Below are 21256 nucleotides of genomic sequence, written 5' to 3' on the forward strand. Positions count from 1 at the left end.
TTCCTGTTCCCCCCCAAAAAAAGATGGATAGAGCGACTGCCATGTAAGCAGGAGATCCCGGGTTCGAGTCCCGGTCGGGGCACACATTTTCAGCTGTCCACATCAAGGTATATCAACAACACCTGTCGGTAGCTGAGGGTTTCAGTTAGTCATCATTTATTCCAGGGAAAAGCTGCACGGTCATCAACAGTATTCTGTTCTTTCGAGAACAGTTACTGTCTTCATATATATACGTTCATTTCGTCTTAAACATTTGTTTTGATTCTTGGTAGTTGGCGCTGTAATTCAAGAAAATCCATGTTCTCACTTTTGCGTGGAAAATGGTTATGGATAAATAAAAAAATACTTAGTTACTTCGTAAATTTTGATTCACTAAAACTTAAACTTCCCTCTCTCCACATAGGGTGGGGTTTGAGAGAGAGGAATTAGAGCTTTACAAATATTGACCCATATATTAATGGGTCAGCATGAGAACACGAATTTTCTTGAATTACAGCGCCAACTACCAAGAATCAAAACAAATGTTTAAGACAAAATGTACGTGGTTTCTTTATGTAGAATCTGATTCTGCAATAAAAAGTGGGGGTTCCCATCTGAAATTTTAAAGTTGCCTCCCATCCCACCATCAGGGGGCTGGGGTGGAGGGCTAATTTTAGCACCAGCAGATGTCCCCACGAAAATTATCAACTTTGAATTCCAAACATTGTTTCGTGTGAAGCTTATTTTTCGAGTTATTCTGGTTTGTCAACTTAAAATATACACCCTGTATACTCACGTCATCCTTCATTCTCTACTCAGACGGAAATGTTAAATCAGAATATAATTGTTTTACATTCACAACGAACTCCCAGACCGTGTTAACAATGTTAAGTTGAAAAAAGAAAAAATTAGCATGTAGCGCTATGCGAACCTACACCATAGGTGGATCAAAACAAAATGTCCAGACACTCTGTGACCAAAATGGTACTGAAACAGAGGATGACAGACTAAAGGCCGAAATACTAAATGTCTTTTTCCAAAGCTGTTTCACAGAGGAAGACTGCACTGTAGTTCCTTCTCTAGATTGTCGCACAGATGACGAAATGGTAGATATCGAAATAGACGACAGAGGGATAGAGAAACAATTAAAATCGCTCAAAAGAGGAAAGGCCGCTGGACCTGATGGGATACCAGTTCGATTTTACACAGAGCACGCGAAGGAACTTGCCCCCCTTCTTGCAGCGGTGTACCGTAGGTCTCTAGAAGAGCGTAGCGTTCCAAAGGATTGGAAAAGGGCACAGGTCATCCCCGTTTTCAAGAAGGGACGTCGAACAGATGTGCAGAACTATAGACCTATATCTCTAACGTCGATCAGTTGTAGAATTTTGGAACACGTATTATGTTCGAGTATAATGACTTTTCTGGAGACTAGAAATCGACTCTGTAGGAATGAGCATGGGTTTCGAAAAAGACGGTCGTGTGAAACCCAGCTCGCGCTATTCGTCCACAAGACTCAGAGGGCCATAGACACGGGTTCACAGGTAGATGCCGTGTTTCTCGACTTCCGCAAGGCGTTCGATACAGTTCCCCACAGTCGTTTAATGAACAAAATAAGAACATATGGACTATCAGACCGAGCCGGCCGCGGTGGTCTCGTGGTTCTATGCGCGCAGTCCGGAACCGTGGGACTGCTACGGTCGCAGGTTCGAATCCTGCCTCGGGCATGGGTGTGTGTGATGTCCTTAGGTTAGTTAGGTTTAAGTAGTTCTAAGTTCTAGGGGACTGATAACCACAGCAGTTGAGTCCCATCGTGCTCAGAGCCATTTGAACCATTTTTGACTATCAGACCAATTGTGTGATTGGATTGAAGAGTTCCTAGATAACAGAACGCAGCATGTCATTCTCAATGGAGAGAAGTATTCCGAAGTAAGAGTGATTTCAGGTGTGCCACAGGGGAGTGTCATAGGACCGTTGCTATTCACTATATACGTAAATGACCTTGTGGACGACATCGGAAGTTCACTGAGGCTTTTTGTGGATGATTCTGTGGTATATCGAGAGGTTGTAACATTGGAAAATTGTACTGAAATGCAGGAAGATCTGCAGCGAATTGACGCATGGTGCAGGGAATGGCAATTGAATCTCAATGTAGACAAGTGTAATGTGCTGCGAATACATAGAAAGATGGATCCCTTATCATTTAGCTACAATATAGCAGGTCAGCAACTGGAAGCAGTTAATTCCATAAATTATCTGGGAGTACGCATTAGGAGTGATTTAAAATGGAATGATCATATAAAGTTGATCGTCGGTAAAGCAGATGCCAGATTGAGATTCATTGGAAGAATCCTAGGGAAATGCAATTCGAAAACAAAGGAAGTAGGTTACAGTACGCTTCTTCGCCCATTGCTTGAATACTGCGCAGCGGTGTGGGATCCGTACCAGATAGGGTTGATAGAAGAGATAGAGAAGATCCAACGGAGAGCAGCGCGCTTCGTTACAGGATCATTTAGTAATCGCGAAAGCGTTACGGAGATGATAAACTCCAGTGGAAGACTCTGCAGGAGAGACGCTCAGTAGCTCGGTACGGGCTTTTGTTGAAGTTTCGAGAACATACCTTCACCGAGGAGTCAAGCAGTATATTGCTCCCTCCTACGTATATCTCGCGAAGAGACCATGAGGACAAAATCAGAGAGATTAGAGCCCACACAGAAGCATACCGACAATCCTTCTTTCCACGAACAATACGTGACTGGAATAGATGGGAGAACCGATAGAGGTACTCAAGGTACCCTCCGCCACACACCGTCAAGTGGCTTGCTGAGTATGGATGTAGATGTAGATGTAGATGTAGAATCTGTGAACCACGACAGTATCCTTTACGCCAGCAATCAAACTTCCAGATTTCAGCTACTCGCATCGGTATCAAACGTTGTATGTCGATAGAGTATCAACCAAAACTCCGATTTAGTTCGTATTATGTGCTGTCGTCAAGCAGAACTGGTGTAAACGTTAATTAAAAGTAACACCAGAATTACGGTACACAGGAAAAGCATAACTGTAAGTAATACGCATAGCTCCCGCGGGGAAGTCGGTAGAGCCGGCCGCTGTGGCCGAGTGGTTCTAGGCGCTTCAGTCCGGAACCGCGCTGCTGCTACGTTCGCAGGTTCGAATCCTGCCTCGGGCATGGATGTGTTATGGGGCCCCTTAGGGACTTGGATAACAAGAACGGTAAGAAAACCAATTTGCACTCCGTGTGCAAATTGGATGGAGTCATCCCAGATGTGGATAGGGTCCTCCCGGATGCCATGAAGAGCAAAGGGTGCAGCGAACTGCAGGTGGTTGCTCACGTCGGTACCAATGATGTGTGTCACTTTGGATCATAAGAGATTCTTTCTGGTTTCGAGCGGCTAACAGAAGTGGTAAAGGTTGCCAGTTATGCTTGCAAGATGAAAGCAGAGCTGACCATTTGCAGCATAGTCGACAGGACCCATTGTCGACCTCTGGTACAGAGCCGAGTGGAAGCTCTGAATCAGAGGCTCAGACGGTTCTGCGACCGTGAAGGCTGCAGATTCCTCGACTTGCGCCAAAGGGTGGTTGGGTTTCGGGTTCCACTGAATAGGTCAGGTGTCCACTATACGCAGGAGGTGGCTACACGGGTAGCATGGGCTGTGTGGCGTGAACTGAGCGGTTTTTTTAAGGTTAGAGGGTCTCGGGAAAACACAAGAAGGGCTTCAGTCATAAAGGGTGCAGGTTGAACACAGGAAGAACGTAGATACAGGAACCATTGGTATAACAGTTGTAAATTGTCGTAGCTGTGTTGGGAAAGTACCAGCGCTCCAAGCGGTAATAAAAAGCACTGATGCTCAAATCGTTATGGGCACTAAAGCTGGCTAAGCCGGAAATAAGCTCAGCCGAAATTTTCGCGAAGAACCTAACGGTGTTCCGAAAGTATGGGCTAAACACGGTTGGCGGTGGCGTGTTTGTTGCTGTTAGGAGTAGTTTAACTTGTCACGAAATTCAAGTAGATACTTCCTGTGAGTTAGCATGGGCAGAGGTCATTGTTGGTAACCGGAATAAAATAATAATTGGATCCTTTTACCGACCTCCCAATTCAGATGATACAGTTGCTGAAAGGTTCAAAGAAAACTTGACTTTGATTTCAAACACGTACCCGATTCATACGATAATAGTTGGTGGTGACTTTAATTTACCCTAGATATGTTGGCGAAAATACATGTTTAATTCCGGAGGTACGCATAAAATATCATCCGAAATTGTGCGAAACGCATTCTCTGAAAATTATTTCGAGTAGTTACTTCATGAGCCCAAGCGAATAGCAAACGATTGTGAAAACACACTTGACCTCTTAGCAACAAATAATCCTATTAAAAAAATGCAGATAAAAATTCACTTGACGCCTTCCTGAGAGACAATCTCCACTCATTCCAATTTAATAATGTAAGTGTAGATCCCCCCCATGAACCATAGACCTTGCCGTTGGTGGGGAGGCTTCCGTGCCTCAGCGACACAGATAGCCGTACCGTAGGTGCAACCACAACGGAGGGGTATCTGTTGAGAGGCCAGACAAACGTATGGTTCCTGAAGAGGGGCAGCAGCCTTTTCAGTAGTTGCAGGAGCAACAATCTGGATGTTTGACTGATCTGGCCTTGTAACATTAACCAAAACGGCCTTGCTGTGCTGGTACTGCGAACGGCTGAAAGCAAGGGGAAACTACAGCCGTAATTTTTCCCGAGGACATGCAGCTTTACTGTATGGATAAATTATGATGGCGTCCTCTTGGGTAAAATATTCCGGAGGTAAAATAGTCCCCCATTCGGATCTCCGGGTGGGGACTACTCAAGAGGACCTCGTTATCAGGAGAAAGAAAACTGGCGTTCTACGGATCGGAGCGTGGAATGTCAGATCCCTTAATCGGGCAGGTAGGTTAGAAAATTTAAAAAGGGGAATGGATAGGTTGAAGTTGGATATAGTGGGAATTAGTGAAGTTCGGTGGCAGGAGGAACAAGACTTTTGGTCAGGTGACTACAGGGTTATAAATACAAAATCAAATAGGGGTAATGCAGGAGTGGGTTTAATAATGAATAAAGCAATAGAAACGCGGGTAAGCTACTACAAACAGCACAGTGAACGTATTGTTGTGGCCAAGATAGACACGAAGCCCACGCCTACGACAGTAGTACAAGTCTATATGTCTACTAGCTCTGCAGATGACGAAGAAATTGAAGAAATGTATGATGACATAAAAGAAATTATTCAGATAGTGAAGGGAGACGAAAATTTAATAGTCATGGGTGACTGGAATTCGACAGTAGGAACAGGAAGAGAAGGAAACGTAGTAGGTGAATATGGATTGGGGCTAAGAAATGAAAGAGGAAGCCGCCTGATAGAATTTTGCACAGAGCACAACTTAATCATAGCTAACACTTGGTTCAAGAATCATGAAAGAAAGTTGTATACATGGAAGAACCCTGGAGAAACTAAAAGGTTTCAGATAGATTATATAATGGTAAGACAGAGATTTAGGAACCAGGTTTTAAATTGTAAGACATTTCCAGGGGCAGATGTGGACTCTGACCACAATCTATTGGTTATGAACTGTAGATTAAAACTGAAGAAACTGCAAAAAGGTGGGAATTTAAGGAGATGGGACCTGGATAAACTGAAAGAACCAGAGGTTGTAGAGAGTTTCAGGGAGAGCATAAGGGAACAATTGACAAGAATGGGGGGAAGAAATACAGTAGAAGAAGAATGGGTAGCTTTGAGGGATGAAGTAGTGAAGGCAGCAGAGGATCAAATATGTAAAAAGACGAGGGCTAGTAGAAATCCTTGGGTGACAGAAGAAATATTGAATTTAGTTGATGAAAGGAGAAAATATAAAAATGCAGTAAATGAAGCAGGCAAAAAGGAATACAAACGTCTCAAAAATGAGATCGACAGGAAGTGCAAAATGGCTAAACAGGCATGGCTAGAGGACAAATGTAAGGATGTAGAGGCTTATCTCACTAGGGGTAGGATAGATACTGCCTACAGGAAAATTAAAGAGACCTTTGGAGAAAGGAGAACCACTTGTATGAATACCAAGAGCTCAGATGGAAACCCAGTTCTAGGCAATGAAGGGAAAGCAGAAAGGTGGAAGGAGTATATAGAGGGTCTATACAATGGCGATGTACTTGAGGGCAATGTTATAGAAATGGAAGAGGATGTAGATGAAGATGAAATGGGAGATATGATACTGCGTGTAGAGTTTGACAGAGCACTGAAAGACCTGAGTCGAAACAAGGCCCCGGGAGTAGACAACATTCCATTAGAACTACTGACGGCCTTGGGAGAGCCAGTCCTGACAAAACTCTACCATCTGGTGAGCAAGATGTATGAGACAGGCGAAATACCCTCAGACTTCAGGAAGAATATAATAATTCCAATTCCAAAGAAAGCAGGCGTTGACAGATGTGAAAATTACCGAACTATCAGTTTAATAAGTCACGGCTGCAAAATACTAACGCGAATTCTTTACAGACGAATGGAAAATCTGGTAGAAGCCGACCTCGGGAAAGATCAGTTTGGGTTCCGTAGAAATATGGGAACACGTGAGGCAATACTGACCCTACGACAGGTTCGCCGATGACATTGTAATTCTGTCAGAGACAGCAAAGGACTTAGAAGAGCAGTTGAACGGAATGGACAGTGTCTTGAAAGGAGGATATAAGATGAACATCAACAAAAGCAAAACGAGGATCATGGAATGTAGTCGAATTAAGTCGAGTGATGCTGAGGGAATTAGATTAGGAAATGAGACACTTAAAGTAGTAAAGGAGTTTTGCTATTTGGGGAGCAAAATAACTGTTGATGGTCGAAGTAGAGAGGATATAAAATGTAGACTGGCAATGGCAAGGAAAGCGTTTCTGAAGAAGAGAAATTTGTTAACATCAAGTATAGATTTAAGTGTCAGGAAGTCGTTTCTGAAAGTATTTGTATGGAGTGTAGCTATGTACGGAAGTGAAACATGGACGATAAATAGTTTGGACAAGAAGAAAATAGAAGCTTTCGAAATGTGGTGCTACAGAAGAATGCTGAAGATTAGATGGATAGATCACATAACTAATGAGGAAGTACTGAATAGAATTGGGGAGAAGAGGAGTTTGTGGCACAACTTGACTAAAAGAAGGGATCGGTTGGTAGGACATGTTCTGAGGCATCAAGGGATCACCAATTTAGTATTGGAGGGCAGAGTGGAGGGTAAAAATCGTAGAGGGAGACCAAGAGATGAATACATTAAGCAGATTCAGAAGGATGTAGGCTGCAGTACGTACTGGGAGATGAAGAAGCTTGCACAGGATAGAGTAGCATGGAGAGCTGCATCAAACCAGTCTCAGGACTGAAGACCACAACAACAACAACAAGTGTAGATCACATGTGGCTTAAATTCAAAGAAATAGTATCGCTAGCAGTTGAGAGATTTACACCAAATAAATTAACAAACGACGGAGCTGATCCTCCTTGGTACACAAAACGGGTTAGAACACTGTCGCAGAAACAACGAAACAAACTTGCCAAATTTAAACAGACGCAAAATTCCCAAGTTTGGCGATCTTTTACAGAAGCTAGAAATTTAGCGTTGACTTCAGTGCGAGATGGCCGACCTCAGTGACCGAGCGGTTCTAGGCGCTTTAGTCAGGAACCGCGCGACGGCTACGGTCGCAGGTTCGAATCCTGCCTCGGGCATGGATGTTTGTGATGTCCTTAGGTTGGTTAGGTTTAAGTAGTTCTAAGTTCTAGGGGACTAATGACCTCAGATGTTAAGTCCCATAGTGCTCAGAGCCACTTTTTTCAATGCGAGACACTTTCCACGACGAAACTTTGTTTCGAAACCTGGCAGAAAATCCAAAGAGATTCTGGTCGTATGTGAAATATGTTAGCGGCAAGAAACAATCAATGCCTTCTCTGTGAGATAGCAATGGAGATACTATCGAAGACAGTGCTGCCAAAGCAGAGTTACTAAACACAGCCTTCCGAAATGCCTTCACAAAAGAAGACGAAGTAAATATTCCAGGATTCGAATTGAGAACAGCTGCCAACATGAGTAACGTAAAAGTAAATATCCTCGGAGTAGTGAAGCAACCTAAATCAATCAATAAAAGCAAGTCTTCTGGTCCAGACTATCTACTGGTTAGGTTCCTTTCGGAGTATCCTGACGCTCTAGCTCCATACTTAACAATCATACACAACTGTTCGCTCGACGAAAGATCCGCACCCAAAGACTGGAAAGTTGCACAGGTCACACCAATTTTTCAAGAAAAGTAGTAGGAGTAATCCACTAAATTACAGGCACATATCGTTAACGTCGATATGCAGCAGGATTTTGGAACATATATTGTGTTCCAACATTATGAATTACTTCGAAGAAAACGGTCTATTGACACACAGTCAACATGGGGTTAGAAAACATCTTTCCTATGAAACACAACTAGCTCTTTATTCACACGAAGTGTTGAGTGCTATTGACAAGGGATTCCGTATTTCTGGATTTCCGGAAGGTTTCTGACACTGTACCACACAAGCGGCTCGTACTGAAATTGCGTGCTTATGGAATATCGTCGCAGTTATGTGACTGGATTTGTGATTTCCTATCAGAGAGTTCAGAGTTCGTAATAATTGACGGAAAGTCATCGAGTAAAACAGAAGTGATTTCTGGCGTTCCCCAAGGTGCTGTTATAGGCCCTTTGCTGTTCCTTATCTATATAAACGATTTGGGAGACAATCTGAGCAGCCGTCTTCGGTTGTTTGCAGATGACGCTGTCGTTTATCGACTAATAAAGTCATCAGAAGATCAAAACAAACTCCACGATTTAGGAAAGATATCTGAATGATTCGAAAAGTGGCAGTTGACCCCAAATAACGAAAAGTTTGAGGTCATGCACGAGTGCTAAAAGGAACTCGTTAAACTTCGGGTACACGATAAATCAGTCTAATCTAAAAGCCGTAAATTCAACTAAATACCTGGGTATTACAATCACGAAAAACTTAAATTGGAAGGAACACATAGAAAATGTTGTGGGGAAGGCTAAACAAAGACTGCGTTTTATTGGCAGGACACTTAGAAAATGTAATAGACCTACTAAGGAGATTACCTACACTATGCTTGTCCGTCCTGTTTTAGAATACTGCTGCGCTGTGTGGGATCCTTACCAGATAGGACTGACGGAGTACATCGAAAAAGTTCAAAGAAAAGCAGCAGGTTTTGTATTATTGCGAAATATGGGAGAGAGTGTTACAGAAATGATACAGGATTTGGGCTGGACATCATTAAAAGAAAGGCCGTTTTCGTTGCGACGGAATCTTCTCACGAAATTCCAATCACCAACTTTTTCCTCCGAATGCGAATATATTCTGTTGACACCGACCTACATAGGGAGGAACGATCACCACGATAAAATAAGGAAAATCAAGAGCTCGTACGGAAAGATATAGGTGTTCATTCTCTCCGTGCGCTGTACGAGACTGGAGTAATAGGGATTTGTGAAGATGGTTCGATGAAACCTCTGCCAGGCACTTAAATGTGATTTGCAGAGTATCCATGTAGATGTAGACGTAGATGTCCTTAGGTTAGTTAGGTTTAAGTAGTTCTAAGTCTAGGAGACTGATGACCTCAGAAGTTAAGTCCTATATTGCTTAGAGCCCTTTGAACCATTTTTGAAGTTGGTAGAGCTTTAGATCGTCATACCAAGGCTTCTGGGTTCATACCTAAATGATAACAATTTTGTTATTGTATTATGCGTTGAAGTGTTATATGGGACTATTAATACTTCAGCATCCATGATGCATTTTTTTCTTTATTCTACTGTTCCGCTTTTTTATGTTTATATTGTGAAACTACAAATGCAGTAGCTGCTTCATCACAACTGGTGCCTATTCTGTCGCACATGTCCGGAAGAACAAAACACCTATTTATACAGATGTACTCTATAGGTTTGCAACTTTCAGCTAACAAAGCAAAGCAGGCTGCCAAAAGAACATTTCTACAAAATCCGAAAAGTCCTTCTACATGTCAGGAAAATGTTCTCCAATGTAACATTTTCACGCTTATGCAGTTAAAACAAATTGACATCAGTGGGACTTGAAAGCGGGACTTTTGGTACCTCACGCTCTACCAACTCACTCACAAGAAATCTGCAAAACTGTTTCTCACAGATACGCCTTTCATGTACTCCGTGGTTCTGTTGTTACTTTTGGTTGCCGTTTACGCATGTTCTATTGGACGACAGCACAGAGCACGAAATAAATCGGTGTTTTATTTGAAACTCTATGTACATACAACGTTTAGTACCGATCTGAGTGTCTGATAGCTGGAGGTTTGGGTGTGGGGCTTAATCATACGATTTTTATCTCAAGTCTTCGTTATCGTAATATTTCTTCAAGCCTTGTATCGTTGCTGCGTTATTAACTGACATTTAATGATAAAGGTGACGTCTTTGTGATACATTTTCATTGCGCCATTGCACTGAAAGAGCATACGGAGACAAACACACTAAAAAGCAAGTGAATAATCGAAATGCACAAAGTTCACACGGGGGTCGTTCATACGCTCCAAAAAGATAGTGTGAAGTATACTCGACCCGTACAACAACGTTTAGCGAACTACCGCTCTGGCGTCCACAGAAGTAAGTGCTGGCATTATTACCCCATCATAAGCAGCTGAGGGTATGTTTACGCCGCAGTCTTTACGTAAATTTGTTTCTTGATAGCGAATCAGTGTTAGTCGTCTTTCATCTTCGTAGCTTGTAGCTAAATCATTAACTCTCTCCTGGATATGTTCTCGGCTATTTGGCTTAAGCCAAGCTACTTTGATTCGTCCCAGTCCTTTATTGTTGTGCGGTGCCTTAGAAATGAGTACAGTGCCGAACAATATGGCCCAGTGGCACACTTTGTCCACAGTCACCGTCACTGTTAAATCGTCGTACTATACTGTTCAATATCCTTGAAGGATGTTGATTATACCTCTCGATAGGAGAATGTTTTTCATTTGCAATCCTTCCGCGCATTCGGAAAGAACTCATAGACTTGTCGTTCTGTGATTGATGCACTCAATCCTCCCACTGTCTTCGAATTACATACGAACTGATTTCCTACTTGGTGTGCTCTTTGCAATAATATTATGTCACGTTCTCTCCGTCACCTCTTCTTAACCAGTATTGTACTGACTGCTTTCTGATTGATATATTTAGATGACATTTTCGTAAAATTATAAGACGAGTTTCTGTGTAATTGATCCTATATGCATCTGTAAATCTCATTAATATGCTTCTCTGCACTAATACCTAGAGCTAGTTGTAATTTACGTAGTCTTTCTCTACGCGCCGACTCAGTTTCATAACCTACTGTAGAAGCAAGTATAATTTCTTGAGACATTCCGATAAAGTCTAGAGTTAGATCGAACTTAATTTGGCCACTATGTTGTGTTCTTCTTTTGCACATGTAGGTGGACAAAGAGAACAGTAAACTGATTAACACAAGCAGTTAATTAACATAGCTCTTTATTTATTGAAGAAAGACACTTATTTTCAACAATAATTTATTTCTCAAGTAAAGACCTGCTGCCTGTTATATCTCAGGTCGTACATTTTGTGATTTTACATGTTCTATCACAAAAATTCAGTTTTATTAATAGTACATGTTTTGAGAATTATATAAAGGATAAGACTAAAGGGAAATAAGAAATATATATATATACACAATTTTGCTTAAATTTGTTGCTAACATAAATAATGATAATTAATAAGATACTTAATAGGGTGTGGATGTATTTTAAGTTAAAATTAAAATTGTATTTAAGGGAAGAAATAAGAGATGACAATAAATTTGACTTAGATATGATGCAACAGTTCTTCTCTTTATTCCTTCTATATGTTGTCTTGACTGTGGTAATACATAATTAATAATGTATTTGATTAATTAGTTACCATGTGTTTCCGAACTTCAGATAACAGTGGATATTAGGGGTAGATTTAATACGTCAGTCAGCTGCATCAGGTGTAAGGGTTCGGTAAAACTTCGAGCCTGTTACATCTGATGCAGCGAATGAAGAAGAAATGTCACATCTTCAGAGAGTATCACATGTTATGAAATCGTATAACAACCAATTACGTAGAGTTACAATTTCAGATTCATTCGATTTAGTGTCGGAAAACTTAGCTTACTTTTACTATGTTTGTATGTATATCCCGTTTTCACTTCCTGTGTGTGATATAGCATCCTAGTCAGTGCCTGTGTTTGTATCTGTGTATTTCACTATGTACTGCTGATCTGTCACATGTGGAGCCTTTGTTATTCCAGCGTATGGTCTCTTCTGTTTGTATACCGCATGTAGTGCTCACATAACTTCCTCTGCGATATTGTTTATAGAGTTCCAGTCATCGTGTCTGTATGTTAAGTGTCCTATGTCTTGGTTCCCTAACCTCGGTCTTATATGTCCAAGGGCATCACAGATGAGCATTATGTGTTGAGGTGAGCCATACTCACCATTTTCTCTAAGGCCAAAGCTGTGGAGGTGCGCAGTATACGGATCGTGGTCCATGAGAAAGTGCACCGTACACCATGCTTATCTTTAATAGCTCTTCATCGCTGTTACTGAAGGAAATACGCGTGGAATTATTTATACAGGTATGACTCTTGGTTGCCAAGTATACAAAGAAGCAGCCGGACACACTGAGCAGCGTGATATGGCAAGTTTGTTCAAATAGTTCAAATGGCTCTAAGCACTATGGAACTTAACATCTGAGGTCATCAGTCCCCTATGCTTAGAACTACTTAAACCTAACTATCCTAAGGACATCACACACATCCATGCCCGAGGCAGGATTCGAACCTGCGACCGTAGCTGCAGCAGAAGCGCCTAGAATCGCTCGCCCACAGCGGCCGGCACCAAGTTTGTAGATCTCGAACTCTGAATGTTCTAAATGCATCTAATAAAAACACTTGTGCACTGGACACAACACTCTGTATGCACAAGTCCGACATAAGCTCCGCAGAGCGGTGGCGTGAAGACTCTATCCACAGGAAGCAGAAGTAAAAATCGAACTCAATTCCGCACGCAACTGCCTTGCTTGTCCCTTGTGGCCGTATTTCATAACCGCCGTGCGGCGGTGGCGCCTCGCAACTCCCGGAGGCGTGGCTCAAGTCTCGTCCAGATTGGCACTGCCGGTGACGCTGTATGGACATGCAGCATCTTTGCGGTGGGCAACTGCTGGTGTGACGTGATCGATGATTGGCGATACCGCACAGTCGCTGCGCATTTTTTGCTCAGATTTTGAGTTCTTTCTCTGACAAAATCAATGTGTATATGAAAATTTTGACTCTTGTCAACATGTAACTTGAAGTAGGCTACCTAGGTATCACCCGTATCTTGTGGTTAGGTTTCTCTTCCAAGACAATATTCCTCTTAGCAACAAATATACACCGAGGCAACAAGAATCATGGGATACCGCCTAACAGCGTGTCGGACTTCTCTTTTCCCGGAATAGTGCAGCAATTCGACGTGGCATGGACCCAACAAGATACTGGAAGACCCCTACGGAAATATTGAGCATGCTGCATCTGTATCCATCCCAAACTGCGTAAGAGTTGCAGGATTTTGTGCACGAACTGACCTCTCTATTATGTCCCACGTCGGGCGTTCTGGGTGCTCAAATCATTCCCTCCAATTGTCCAGAATGTTCTTCGAACCACTGGCGAACAATTGTGGTCCGGTGACAGGGCGCATCGTCGTACATAAAAATTCCATCGTTGTATGGGAACATGAAGTCTATGAATGACTGCAAATGGTCTCCAAATAGCCGAACATAACCACTTCCAATCAATGATCGACTCATTTGGACCAGAGAACCCAGCCCATTCCATGTAAACACAGACCATACCACTATGGAACACTATGGAACCATCACCAGCTTGTACAGTGCCTTGTTGACAATTTGGGTCAACGGCTTCGTGGGACCTACCCCGCACTCGAACGCTACCATTCGCTCGTACTAACTGAAATCTGCACCCATCTGACCACGCCACGGTTTTCCGGTCATCTAAGGTCCAACCGATATGGTAACGAGCCCAGAAGAGGCACTGCAGGCGAGGTCATGCTGTTAGCAAAGGCACTCGCGTCGGTTGTCTGCTGCCATAGCCCATTAGCGCCAGATTTCGCCACACCGTCCTAACGGATACGTTCGTCGCACGTCGCACATTAATTTCTGCGGCTATTTCTCACATTGTTGCTTGTATGTTAGTACTGACAAATCTACGCAAACGCCGCTGCTCTCGGTCGTTAAGTAAAGGCCGTCGGCGCCTGAGTTGCCCGTGGTGAGAGTTAATGCCTGAAATTTCGTATTCTCGACACACTCTTGATACTGTGGATCTTCGAATATTGAATTCCCTGACGATTTCCGAAATGGAATGTCCCATGCGCCTAGCGTCAACTGCCATCCCGCGTTCAAAGTGTGTTAATTCCCGTCGTGTGGTCATAACCACGTCAGAAAACTTTCCACGTGAATCACCTGACTACAAACGACAGCTCTGCCATTGCACTGTCCTTTTATACCTTGTGCACGCGGTACTACCGCCATCTGTAGATGCGCATATCGCCGTCCCATGATTTTTGTCACCTCAGTGTACTGTTTTATTTGTAGCTATTTTGACTTAGTTTTCCTAACACAATTTGTCAAGTAATATCACAACATCTCGATCGTTTTATACGATTGCAGTCTTTCTCGGCGTATTCCACTGATGAATTCTTCTCGGGTTATCTGCCGAGTGGTGGCGTCTTGTCGCAACGTTTCAATGAGTTTCGTGCCCATCATCTTCGCCAGAAGATGATTGGTACGAAAATCATTGAAACGTTGCGACAAGACAACGCCGCCACTCGGCTGATAACCCGAGAAGAATTCATTGTCTCGATCGTTTTCTTCCAGTTCTGCCCTAGCATTTCCTGTTATTACTATCATCAAGTCGTCGGCATCTGCAATGCTTAATTTTGCTTATTCTCTACAGCAGGGTTTCCAAGTCAGTATCCTAATAAAGAGCCCTGTGGGCATCGCTTCGAAGTATTTCCATTACTCTCCTCGGACGAACCTGTTCAGTTTTCTTTTTTCACAACGCCTCAGTCTAGAGAATGAGAGAAGCCGCCGTAGGTTATCGAAAGGTGAGGCTCTATCATTGCACCAAGTTCATTTCCTATGATGTGTTGATCACTTTTAACGTCTTGTTTACGGCATCTTCAGTGTACTTGCCTTTTCTAAATCCGAACTGAGATTTGTTGGCACCATGTTAGTTTCTATGCTCTTTAATCCTACGGATTAGTAATGTATGTAGTAAACATATTGGCCTGTAAGGGTTTGTTTTCTTGGGGTCTCTTCTTCTCATTTCCTGAAAGTAACTACTTCTCCTGTTTTTCATATTCGGGGTATCATTCCTTGCAGCGAGCATTCATTTAGCAATGCCGTAAAATTTCGAACAACGCGGTTGCTCAGCGCTTGTAGTATCTCTGCGTTTATCGAACCCGGTCCTGGCGCTTGCCATTTTTCCTGTATTATTGTTGCCAGACGTATTTCCTCTTCAGCAAACGGAATTACTGCTGTGGGCAACGGCTATATCTGGTCGCAACTGGCGCTGCTATTTTGTATCTTCAACATCAGTGTCGTCGGGGAGGAGTGCCTTCATTTGTAATTTTCTTGAAGGTTCTCAATCAGTTGTTAACGTCCCATCTTCTTTCTTCGAAGTGGAAAAGGCAGTTGGTGATTTAATTTTGTTTGTAACAATCGTGTAGGGCACTACAAATATATCTGTAATGCTGAAAAAAAAATGTAATGCAGCTGGAAGGGGAGGAGGAAATGAAAAGAAACTTCATGGATTCAGAGGGTATGTGATGTTGCTTCAGTGTTCACAGAATCGAGACAAATTAACAAAGAACTTGCCGGTATGAGCCCACGTGTCAGTATGACGTGCACCCCTTCCGGCTTGGGTTCGTGCACTGTTCAGCTGAGAAAGGTATCGTAAGGCCGTCGTATCCTCTCCTGAGGCAAGCTGGACAACAACTGTTGTAACTAGTCCGCGATATCCTTGATTCTGGTACTGGGTATAAAAGACGTGCGAGCTGGTCCTACACATGCTCACATGCTCACAGGAGTACCACAACATCGAGTAAAAAGTTCGTAGAGACCCGTGCCATCTGTGGACGAACGTTTCCCTGCTGAAAAATGGCACCACGATACTGCAGCAAGAGAGGCAAGAGAGGTAACACATGATCAAGCAGCGTTCCTGGCGTGACCAGAGGTCATAGTTGATGGCTCCACTCGCCAAGACAATAGGAATAACAGCGCTGTACCTCCTCAAAACATTGGAAGAATGGGATCTCTCCGCAGATCGCCGCCACACTCACCGACGATGGTCATCCGGGGTAGTGGAGAACCGCGATTCGTCGCTGAACACAGTGCGATGACATTCAGCAGCATTTCATGGTTCCCGGTCACGGACCACTCCAAACGCAGCCATTTGTATTGCTGTGTTAACGGTAGCCTATGTGTGGGACTGTCATTCCATAGTCCTGCTGCTGCGAGGCTCCAATCACTTTTGAAGAATGAAACAGAATGTTGCAGGATGTGAGTCCATTACTTGCTCTCGGACGGCAGGTGTAGATGGGTTGGGTTTGCGATGTCTTGGTGCAAAATATAGCGATCCTCCGTTCTAGTGGTCGACTGGAAACTTGACGATGTGTATACCTGCCCTCATGTTCGCATATCGTCCAACATCAGGTCACCGTCTCTTGCAAATGCCCCACAAATTTGTACGAGTCTCCAAATGGACATCCACAATCGGGTTCCTTTCAAACTCAATCCGGTGCTGATAACACTGTCTCACACGAGTGTGTGTCATCTCCGTATCCTTCATGGTGATCACTCAGTATCTTATGCTGTTCGCGCCCCTTATATACCCTACCAGGCCTGGAAGTAACACTAACAACAGTAATACACTCTAGCGGCCGATCTACCTGTCACAGAGAATTGCAACTCCAATCATCTACGCATGCGCGGACGGTGTGCACGAGTACGAAGTTACACTGATATCCAACCATTTACAGTAACACAAATTAGGCAGCTATGCTCACAACATACGGTTACAGTCGAAATTCACTGAAAGGCCAAACAAGCTGGTATTGGCATACGTATTCAAATACAGAGATATGTAAACAGGTAGAATACGGTGCTGCGGTCGGCAACGTCTCTATAAGGCAACAAGTGTCTGAGCAGTTGTCATGTCGGTTACTGCTGCTACAATGGCAGGTTATCAAGATTTAAGTGAGTTTGAACGTGGTGTTCTAGTCGGCGCACGAGCGTCGGGACAATGCATCTCCGAGGTAGCGACGATTCAGACCAACCCCCGAACGCGACGTAACGCAATGGTGTGGCTCTTGGGCCACACCATTTTCACGATCTATGACCTTTCCCTCACCGATGCTGTCTCTTTCATGGACTACCTGTGGAGCCAGCATCGCCTGGCGGAATCTGACCGGAAATATACCACTACCTTTGCAAGATTTCTGAAAGTTGCAATGGTTCATGGTTACCAAAAGGTGTTCCGGGTTGACTAAGGCACCTCGTCCAGGAATTGCGTGAGTTCACCCCTGGAGCTATGTCACTCAGACTTTCAAACTACCCTTGACTTGCCTATACCCTAGATTTGACATTGGCCTTCTGGGCATCACTAGAGTAGACTATTCTATGATACTAATTATATGACAATTGGTAACATGGGAATTGTGTGAACTTTGTATGGAAAATTATTGGGAAATTAGAAAACACGTAATATATCTTAGAGGATTATTACTTCGTTAATTCTATGGGCGATGGGATTATCTCGCCAGTTTCGTTTTCATTTGTGTGTGCTGCCGTCCCTATTTTTAATTTGCCTTCATTTCTGTCTTAATTTATTTCTTCCTTTTTAGTTTCTAAACTCATCACTTGCTTCACACCTGCAGAGAGAGGTGTATTTATGACTAGTGTGTCGTCGCCCCCTGAGGCATAGACTATGCCTCCGCTTTTATTTTCGGTTCTGGCAATAAGTCTTGCTACTAACAGCACCTTGCTTTACGTGCTGCGTCGACACTAAAGGATGGCGGCATTTTTGGAGAGGAAAAGGTAGGGCTATAGGGGAGGAAGGAGGCAAAAAAAAAAAAAAAAAAAAAAAAAAAAAAAGAGAGGGGATTTTTTTTCCCGTACGACCATTTCACGAGTATGCCGTGAATATCAGGAATCCGGTAAACATCAAATCTCTGACATCGCTGTGGCCGGAAAAAGATCCTGCTGGTCTGTGACCAGCGACGACTAGATACAATCGTTCAATGTGACAGAAGGGCAACCCTTCCGAAAATTGCTGCAGGTTTCAGTGCTGAGACATCAACAAGTGTCACCGCGAACCATTCAACGAAACATTATCGATAAGGTCTTTCGGAGCCGAAGGCCCAGTAGTGTACCCTTGATGAATGCACGACAGAAAACTTTACTGCTCACCTGGGCCCGTCAACACCGACTTTGGACTGTTGATGAGTGGAAACATGTTGCCTGGTCGGACTAGTCTCTTTTCAAATTGTATCGAGCGGATGGACGTGTACGAGTATGGAGACAACCTCATGAATCCATGGACTCCGCATATCAGCAGAGGACTGTTCAAGCTGATGGAGGCTCTGTAATGGTGTGGGGCGTGTGCAGCTGGAGTGATATGGCACCCCTGATGTATCTAGATACGACTCTGACACGTGGCACGTACGTAAGTATCCAGTCTGATCACCTGCATTCATTCATGTCCATAGTGCATTCCGACGGACTTTGGCAATTCCAGCAGGACAATGTGATACCCCACACGTCCAGAATTGCTACATAGTAGCTCCAGGAACACTCTTATGAGTTTAAACACTTCCACTGGCCAGCAAACTCCCCAGACATGAACATGATTGAGAGATCTGGGATGCCTTGCAACGTTCTGTTCAGAAGAGATCTCCACCTCCTCGTACTCTTACGGATTTATGGACAGGCCTACAGGATTCATGGTGTCAGTTCCCCCCAGCACTACTTCAGACATTAGTTGAGTCCATGCCACGTCGTGTTGCAGCATTTCTGCGTGCTCGCGGGGGCCCTACACGATATTATACAGGTGTACCAGTTTCTTTGGCTCTTCAGTATAACTTCAGGCAGGGAACCACGGACCATCTCGTCGATCTACGCCCAGTACGTATTTGATATAGAACTGTTTGCTGAAGTAACAAAAGAAGTGGCGCGATTTGCAAGTGATAGACGACTGCCTGTCTTAACAGACATAAATTGTAGGTCAGCGCTCTGACAGCCTGACGGAACGGACGCCGGAGGACAAATAATAGTCGATGTTATAAACGAATGCAATCTTTTCGTTTGAAACAAACCAGGCCAGCCGCCAACTTAACGCAGAAATAGTGGAGTAGACAGCAACTCAGACATATCTCTGGCAAACGGCGCATCATTAATACAGTTAGCGAATTGGCGGGTACTTGATAGGAGATTACTCAGTGATCATAACGCAATAATTATATACACTAAAACAAACACAGACACAGACTCATCACAACACCCAAGGGAGCATGAATTGCAGAGCTGACGTTACAGAGAGCACAAGCTACAGCAATACCAGCCGGCCGCTGTGACCGCTTCAGTCCGGAACCGCGCGACTGCTACGGTCGCAGGTTCGAATCCTGCCTCGGGCATGGGTGTATTTGATGTCCTTAGGTTAGTTAGATTTAAGTAGTTCTGAGTTCTAGGGGACTGATGACCTCAGATGTTAAGCCTCATAGTGCTCAGAGCCATTTGACCCATTTTACAGCAATACCTGCTACACGCTACGCACCCAACCAACGTGCACCACGGTCAACACTATTAACAAGATCAGTAAAAGACACTCGTGATAGACGACGATATCAACAAAAACCAAAGACAACATAAGAAAGAGAAATCAGATTTCAGCATTACTGCGATGTTGTAACTCGGTACAAAGACTAATTACATAAGACAACTGGGGCACATACGATAGGACAAATTTACAGAGCAACATATGGGGTGGGGGGGGGGGGGGAGCGCAGTTTGAACTGTAATTGCACGTACCAAGACCCGACAGTATTATCAACAACAAGCCGGGTGGTACTATCACAAGAGGCTGGATATGCGCAGCACAGTATGTCCTCAACAAATTACTTCCCGACAATGACGATACTCAGGACAACCAGCTTCACGCCGACCATCATAGACTACTAGATGACAAATACGAAAACGAGGGTATCGTCATCCACTTTGCTCGCGAGGAAGTTGCATTTGCACTACACAAAATAAAGAACGAAAAGGCTCCGGGCCCGAATGGCACCCATCCCGAAACCATCACACTGCTACACTTATCGTGCCGTACCTGACAGACTTACTGAAGTAGGGCGAATACCGAATATAAGGAAGACGGCAATTGCAGTTATAATGAAGAAAGCAAAGGCCAAAGACCTGACTGGCCCTAACACATATAAATCAATATATTTCATTAACATTCTGGCACAGACACAGGAGAGACTGTTGTGCGACAGATTTCAGTCACGCCGACAGCTCTCCGCCCTTAGCCCACGTCCGTTTGGCTTTCGATCACATATATCCATCTACGATGCAAGAAACAAGGTCATAGAAATGACACAGGAAATACAAGACAAATAGTAGTAGCAATCCTAATTGGTGCTTTCGACAATCTTTGGTGGCTGAAGCTGTTTGCAAGAGTTAGGTAGATGAGTATTGCGCCTGCTCTGTACAACGGCCTTAGAGATTATTCTAAGAACTGGATAGTGAAATGGATGACTGGTAGTCAAAAGGTTATAAAGAGGGTAACCAGAGGCTGTTCGCAAGGATCCATATGCGGACCGAATTTCTGGGACATAGCAATAGAACTACTACTGAATGCACTAGCAGACAACGGTGTGGGATACGGGTGCTTGCGTACGCTGATGACCTTGTGATTACGCTATCTGCAAATTCCAGGTCACATTCAGAGAGTAGAATCACGCGATTCCTCGCTTTCATCGACGACTGGTGCACGAACAACAAACTCGCAGTACTAACTAAGAAAAGTGTTTACCTACTTCTAACAGGCACACTGCAAAGAAATCCAATTATGAAGTTAAACAACATATCTACAAAAAAAAAAGTTAAACAAGATATCTCGG

Source organism: Schistocerca nitens, chromosome 3 (genome assembly GCF_023898315.1).
Source record: "Schistocerca nitens isolate TAMUIC-IGC-003100 chromosome 3, iqSchNite1.1, whole genome shotgun sequence".
Lineage (NCBI taxonomy): Eukaryota > Metazoa > Arthropoda > Insecta > Orthoptera > Acrididae > Schistocerca > Schistocerca nitens.